Source organism: Kryptolebias marmoratus, linkage group LG18 (assembly GCF_001649575.2).
Source record: "Kryptolebias marmoratus isolate JLee-2015 linkage group LG18, ASM164957v2, whole genome shotgun sequence".
NCBI classification, from domain to species: domain Eukaryota; kingdom Metazoa; phylum Chordata; class Actinopteri; order Cyprinodontiformes; family Rivulidae; genus Kryptolebias; species Kryptolebias marmoratus.
The window spans coordinates 2,728,316-2,736,286 of record NC_051447.1 but is presented as its reverse complement, the minus strand read 5'-3'; the positions used below and the strand labels follow the sequence as shown (position 1 = coordinate 2,736,286).

Here is a 7,971-nt window from a genome sequence, read left to right as displayed (position 1 = left end):
AGTGAGAGGTGAAGGTGGGTCCAGTAGCTCCTCTGCTTTTCTGCGATGCTCTTCTCCCACATGCAATGGAGACCCCTTAAAAAACTGTGTCTTCGCGCTGACATGGATTTTGTAAGGGGGAGCATTCCCTACTAACTCAAGTCCCCTCAGCACATATGAAGACCCCTCTCGAACTTTGCTGCACTGGTTTTCAAATAAGGTGGCTGTGGTAACACTGTCACCATCAGTGATAGCAGCCACTTTATTCATCCTGGTAGTTGCTGGCTGCGCAGTGTTGTTGGTAAAATTCCAACTGATGACCTTTGGCTGATCTTTAAGTTTTAAAACGTAAATATGAAGTGGGGGAGGGCTGCAGTATGGGGTGTCTGGGCTTTCCCACAAAATTTTTGTTAGAGCCATTCTGAAAGAGAAAGAAATAATACATGTAAATTTACTTTTAATATGTATGTATGTATGTATACATACATATGAATGCATACTATTAGTAATATACAAATAGTGAGTACAACCTTGCGCAGTATAATTTGTTAAGTTTGAACCCTTTAGTTTAAAATATTTGGACAGGGCTTTAGTTGTAAATAGCCTGGAAGATATCAAAGCTTAGCAAGAACTGATTTAATTTTATTAGTGTTTTTTATGTTGTGTCAAATCTTTCCTATAGACACCTTTGTGCAAAAAATGCCTTGTTGGCATGCATTAAAACCACTTATTTTAATCTCACTGCCATTAGAGTTTAAAACGACACGATCTGGAATGTTAGCATTTTATTTAGAAGAAAAATAGTGATATTGGACATATTTCTTGTATTCCAGCAGATTCAACCTTTTCCCATTATAGAAAGATGCATGATGTTTATCTCTGGCTGTGAAAGCAGCCAGGTGCACAAACAGACCAATAGTTGTTTTTGAGTACAACAAAGGCAGGAGTCTGTGTTTTTTAAATCAAGCACCTTTTCAAAGACATGTAAAATGTCTGTCAAAAGTTGACCTTTTTCACCCCTGAAATGGTTAGTGATTACTTACAGATTTACAGATACACAGACACACAAAAACTGTCTCTCTCACTCTCATACACATACACAACCACACACTCACACACACACACACACACAAGTTAGTAGTCACACAACTTTATAAAATGGTTGCCTATTGACTGAACATTTGGAAATTTTTTTAAAAATATGAATTTATTTGGATGACTTATGAAAAAAAGTTGAAAGAATATTAATGTGTGATGGTTCAATTGTGGTGTTTTTTTTGTTTGTTTCTTATGCCAGTACATTTTTACCACAAAGGTGTGTAGAGGGTGCAAAATGCATCAGTAGAGTGTAAAAGATATGTAAGAGGAAAAGAATCTTAAATAACAAAAGACAAAATGTAGAAATAATCATTTAAGGGGACACAAGGGTTAAAGCATCTAAGTTCATATCTAGAAATATGAATATGAACCTTATAGTCAGGTTGAATTCTTGCCCAGTAAAGCTCTAGTGATGACACTAGTACATGCTTGAAAAATTCAGAGTTATACTTATTCAGCAGCAACAACAAAAAAAAAAAGACTATTAGTGCAAATTCACTTTTACGTTTACATGTAAAGTGTTAATTTTAAATGAACAGATTTTTTTAAACTATAGGAATTTAAATAAAAAATAATAAGATAAAATGATTAAATTAAAATAAAATAAAAAGTTATATTTCGGGAGGTACAATTAAACAGAATAATGTTGATAGCACTGTAACTGAACAAATTGAATAAATTCAGCCTGTAAGTTGTCTTAGCTCTCTTTGATCAGGTCTGTAGAGATGTCTTGCAGGTGATGCTTTGTCCAGACTGAATCAAACACTTTCAATATTTGCCGACTACAGTTTTCAAACGTGATGAAGTCTGCTGCTAAGTTTCTAATTGGTTAAATCCTATTGTTTGTATTTTGCCATTGGTCAAAAGATTTATTTGTTGTAAGTATGTGTGTGCGCGCACGTTTGTGTTTGTGCACCTAAAAAACGTGTTAAACTTTGCTGAATGAAGAAAACAGTTCAAGAATATATGTATGATTTAAAACTGAAGCAGTTTAGATTTCTGCTATCTATATTTCTCAACATGTATGACAGGAAGTGCAAGATCGACAGGTGAGAACGTTATAAAGCACAAATGCCATCATCAATTAGTGGTGACGTTAGTCTGGGGGTAAACAGATGTGTTGCGGATTACGAGGTTCGCTGGTTCGATCTCCGATCACACTGTTCTTTTTTTTTTTCTCTACTTTGTATAACTACATGTTTAAAGTGTTTATGTGCAGATGTTTTCATTTTTTATTTTGCAAAAATTGCTCAAAAACATCATCTATTGACATTTCAGGGGTTTTTTTGTTCATAAATTACTGATATTTAACATTTGTATATATCAATGTGCACACACACAGTTAAACAAGAAAATTTATAAGAACACATTAGATAAGACAATTCACAAATAGAAGTGCTCAAGGCTCCACAAGTCATATGTAAGTAGTATCAATTATGTATTCAATTTTATTTAATTTGTTGGCTTAAGGAACATCAAATCAAAACTTTCTTAAACAAGACTTTGTTACACACCATTTTCCTCATAATGAGTTCAATGTTCATAGTCATTTAACACACAGTAAGTGATGATCACAGTCAACTGACTCTTTGTGTCATCTTCACATATTTTGTCAGCTTCCTGTGAATAAAGACTCCAGCAACAGGTCCACAGATGTAGAATGTTATCCATTATGTAAGGAGCAGACACAGACAGAGGACTAGCTTTGCTGCAGCCACCTCTATCACCAATGTTACAAACACAGTGACCTTAAACACCTCTGTGGGCACCAGCAGCATAAGCCCCATCCCCAGGTTGGTGTCTTAGTAGCCCTTTATGTTTGCAAATGGCTGACCTTAATCAACTTGTCATTTTTATCAAAGTGCTTTCAAAATGATGTTATATTTCAGATTTGCAGCTTTGGTTTTTGAGAGGTGTTCTCGGTTTGAAGTGGAAATGCAGGCAACATTAAAAGAAGCTGATGGCCCCTAGACCTGCATTTTCAGGCATTCAGAAATGAACCAGAGTTCAAATTGTTGTTTACAGTTAGACTAATATTTGAATAATTTAATTTAAAGGCTGACGCTTCCACAGTGGTGTCCAATCCTGGTCCTGGAGGGCCACCATCCTGCATGTTTTAAATGTTTCTCTGCTCTTCAGCAGGTCTTCAAGTTCTGCAGAATCCTGTCAATCACTCAGTCACTTAAACCAGGTGTGTCACAGCAGAGAAACGCCTAAAACATGCAGGACAGTGGCCCTCCAGGACCAGGATTGGACACCACTGCTTTAAGAACACCTAAAGACCCATCAGATGACAAGCTGGTCCATACAGTAGTTGACCTAGAGGAGACTAAGCATTAGTAATGTCAACTTTATGTAATGTGTTGTTAATAACAGTAATGTCTGAAATGATATTCATTTCTCTTTGTTCTTCACAAATGTTTCTAACAGAGACAAACTTCAGAGGATGCAGTAAGTTTCACTTAATTTAAAACTTTTATTAACATTAATAACAGCATTTACTATATTCTTTATAAACTTAACTTAAGGGAAATATCTATAGATTTTGTTTGGGTTCCAGCACATGTGGGAATTCAATTCAATTCAATTCAGTTCAGTTCAATTCAATTCAATTCAATTCAATTCAATTCAATTCAATTCAATTCAATTCAATTCAGTTCAATTCAATTCAATTCAATTCAATTCAAAGATACTTTATTAATCCCAAAGGGAAATTAAATGTTGTTGTAGCTCATAATTCTGGTTTCATTAAGAGTTGTTATAGTTGCTGATGGCTGTGGGCAGGAAGGGTCTCTTATAGCGGTCTGTCCCGATGTGTCCTCGGTCCTGGTGTTCTCAAAGAGCCCCACCAGGTGAGCCTTGCTGGCCTCCTGCGGAGCCATGACGGCCGAGCTCTGGAAGCTCAGGTTGGCCTTGAACTCCTGGGCGATCTCCTAGACCAGGTGCTAGAAGGGCAGCTTCCAGATGAGCTGCTTGGTGGACTTCTGGAAGTGGTGGATTTCCTTGAGAATCACGGTACCGGGCCTGTAGAGGTGAGGCTTCTTCAGTCCGCCGGCTGGGGCGCTCTTGTTGGCAGCTTTGGTGGCGAGCTGCTTCCTAGGAGCTTTACCTCCAGTAGATTTACGGGCAGTCTGATTGGTTCTGGCCATGACTGGACTTCAGTGTTCTTCATGTCCAACACTGAAGAGTAAAAGATGTTAATCAGCTGCTCCTGATTGTGAAAAAAGCCACCTTGTTGTCATGGTTACGCATCATGACAAGATGTCCAAAAGTAAAAAATTTCAGTAAAAAATCCTTCTAGCTGCACAGCATCAGATACCAGAGGAAACAATGACCCAAAAAAAGTGATTCACAATAAGAAAAAAAGAGGAACAACATCCTCAAAAGCAATATCCCAGAACAAATGCAACAGAGCTACTCCAACATGCCTCCAACACCTTGAGTGGTGCAATCCTAGAATGATGAAGAAGTAGACATTCTTGCAAAACAGGCATTAAAATCTAAAAATTATTAATTATGAAATTCCATTAAGTAAAGATGAATGTAAAATGATAATAAATAGATATATTAAGAAAATATGGCAGAAAAACTGGGATATGAATGATACAGGAAGACACTTATATAACATTCAGGAAAAGGTTCGATATATGAGGAAAGCAGGAAGACAGAGGAAACTAAAATCAATAATTACTCGTATCAGAATAGAACATACAGATCTTAATAAATCTCTTAAAGTAATTGGAAAACATGCAACGGGACTTTGTGATAAATGTAATCTCCCTGAAACTGTTCAGCACATTTTTATGGAATGTTCTGGTTATAAATCAAAAAGAAGGCATTTCCAAAAATAAATAAATAAAATTAATATTAAATTTACAATTAATTACATTTTTAGTAGTGATGTCAGTAAAGTAAAAAAATCAAATGATTTTTTATTGAAAAATACAAATTAATAGACACAATTTAGTTGAATTATTAAGTTGATTTAATTTGTGTTTGTCTGTTTGTTTTTATCTCCGTCCACATTCCAGTTCAGTAGGTGGCGGTAATGCACCTTTACAGTTGGTCTGCGAACCGCCAGAAAACAGAACAAGAAGCAGTGAAGAAGAAGACAGTTACGCTGCGGGAGATTTTTTTCCCACAACCCTTTATAAAGCTGAGTTAAATACTGTCAGAATTTCCCAGTGCCCCTGAATGCCTCATTGTCTACAGTTGTTGATTGAAGCCGTTTGAACAGCTTTTGTCGATGAGCTCTTGAGGTAAGAAGGCAGACCTCCACCGGCTGTGCAGTAGTTATACAGTTTAAAATAAATATTACAGGTTTATGGTTTTACTTTTTATTAATTAGTGACAGAATTTAACCTACAACAAATACAGAAATGCTTAAGTAGCCTTTTCTATGAGTAACAGTGATTTGTTTGATGTTGGTAGCTTTAGGTGCCGAAGCTAGCATTAGCAGTGCAGCTAACGTTACCTTGCTGTTCTTAAATGTTTACAACTTATTGAAAAGTTGTTGAAACGTGGATTAAAACTGTAGGGCCTTTAAGAGGAAAAGCAGCATCGGCTATATGGTGTTTTGTAACTTGTTTATGTGTATTTTACTTCCTAAAACGTTTTTATACGCTATTTTTTAAAGCTAACTATTTGCTAAACTTAATGTTCATGCTCACATTTGAAAGTATGTACGGCTACCTTTACACCAAATTGAATGTAATATTTTTAGCTAAAAAAGGATTATTTGCAGGTTAATATTATAATTTAAATGCTACTGCCGTCACACTGCGACGTGAACAGTTCAATACTGAAGTGGCTCGCGCAGTAGAAGACGTGACGTCACACGCTGCGTGCTGTGTTTACGGAAGTAAATATGGACGCTACCTGTCAGCCTTTGTGGATCTGTTCTGAAGTTGTTCTGCAGTCAGAGCCTGAGTAAATGATTATTTCCTATACTTGTTTCGTCCATTGTTTATATTTGATCTTCCCTTTTACTCCGGTGATGCTACCTGTTGCAAGCAGAGACGAACCGTGTCTAAACAAAACATTTACAACAATTAACAGCTTCAGACTTGTTTCTTTAGTTCTGTAATTAAAATTAACTGGTAATTCTACACATGCTGGTCACATATCACAGTATTTCTTCAGATGACCTGGCGGATTATAATCAGTGATCTTCAGTGTAAATAGTTTCTTGTTTCTTTTCTTATGTGTCTTATCTTAGACTGAGAGAAACTGCTCTGCATTTGTGCTTTACCTGCTAAGTATAGACTTGTTGTAACTACAGCAAACTTGACACACGTCTTTATTTTTGTTATTATTATTATTATATGTTTTGTCAGATGTGTAACAGTTTGAGTATGCATTGTTGTATTGTTGAATTAATATCATACTGTCATATCAAACTTTACCTTAAGTTGTGTAAATCTGACTAAGTTGCAGCTATTTTGTATTTGAGATCAATTAGTTATGGCAGCCATTTTGAATTGAGTTGCTTGTAAAGCAGAGGTGTCCAATCCTTGCCCTTGAAGGCCACTGTCTTACGTGTTTTAGATGTTTCCCTGCTCTTTAGCAGGTCTTCAAGTTCTGCAGATGTCTGTCATTCATTAAAGTCAGGTGTGTTGGAGCAGGGAAACAAGTAAAACATGCAGGATAGGGCATTGATGATTGATGATTGTGTAAAATACATTAAGTCAGTGAGTTGTGAGTTATTTTGCTTACACACACACAGCAAAAGTGTCGTTATTGAAGAACACTTGATCCTTGTGATTAGCACCATAAAGACATTACTGAAATATGTAACTGTACATTTCACACAAAGTGATTCTATGGTTTATAGTAAATATATGATTTTGCCTGACTTTTGTATAAATGTTAACTGTAAATTTTAATGTTTCTGCTTAGATGGAAAATGTTTTTCATAAACATTAACTGGGAAATGTGATAATTTAGGTATTAAAAAAATATAGAATCTTGTGTCAGAAGTGTTTTAGTTTAGTTTCAGATTGTGTCACTAATTATTTCTGTGTGTGTGTGTGTGTGTGTGTGTGTGTGTTACAGTGGGTACCATCGTGCTGACTCCAGGGTAGGTATAGTCAACATAATTGTAACTTTGACTGTTAATGTTTTTCTCAAATAAAGCTCATGTACCTGTATAAATTTTGAAAGTGCATGACTCCAACTGGACTAAATCTGATCAGTTTCTGACAGCGCTCGGTGTGTAAGAATTAAAAACACAGAAACACTGGTGCTAGTTACTAGTTAGATGTAGTGACGTATGTATCATTTTCTACTGTATCCACTCAGTTTGGTTCAATTCTAGGTAACATCTTTTATTCAGGAGATCAGTAAATCATTTATTTAAAAATGATTATTGTCCATCACCTTTCATGCTAGAGTTTTAAATAAAAAAAAACATTTTATGATGAAAAAGGACAGTGGTATAGTTGTTCAAGGCACACTGTGTAAATGTATTTGTGAATTTATGTAACAATGTTAGATCTGGTCACTTGGAGTGTTGAGGATGACTGTTAGAAGGTAAGTTAGTGCTATGGGTGTGTTAGTGATCACCATTTGCTACTGCTAATTTAGCTTAATAAATGTAAATTTGTTAAAGGTTATAACCATTTTTATGTTGGCTAAGGTTGATCAACTGTGGCAGCCATCTTAAATTGTGTTGTGTTGTGTTAATGAAGCCTCGGCGTAAATTCAGACTGGAGGACCTGCTTCAGCCTCACCTGCATCTAATCGCTGCGTAGAGCACCTCCATCTCAGCCCATCAGCATCAGACCGCGCCTCCATCTCAGCCCATCAGACCGCGCCTCCATCTCAGCCTATCAGCATCAGACCGCGCCTCCATCTCAGCCTATCAGCATCAGACCGCGCCTCCATCTCAGCCTA

The 7,971-nt window shown here is 36.3% G+C and overlaps 1 long non-coding RNA gene across 1 annotated transcript; it reads left to right on the top strand.

Annotated features, from left to right (window-relative positions):
• Positions 1-5,917: 5,917 nt before the first annotated feature.
• LOC108228866 lies at positions 5,918-7,825 on the top strand. Its single transcript, XR_001808247.3, has 3 exons — positions 5,918-6,006; positions 7,132-7,156; positions 7,767-7,825. It is a non-coding gene; the product is annotated as an uncharacterized LOC108228866 (long non-coding RNA).
• Positions 7,826-7,971: the final 146 nt, after the last annotated feature.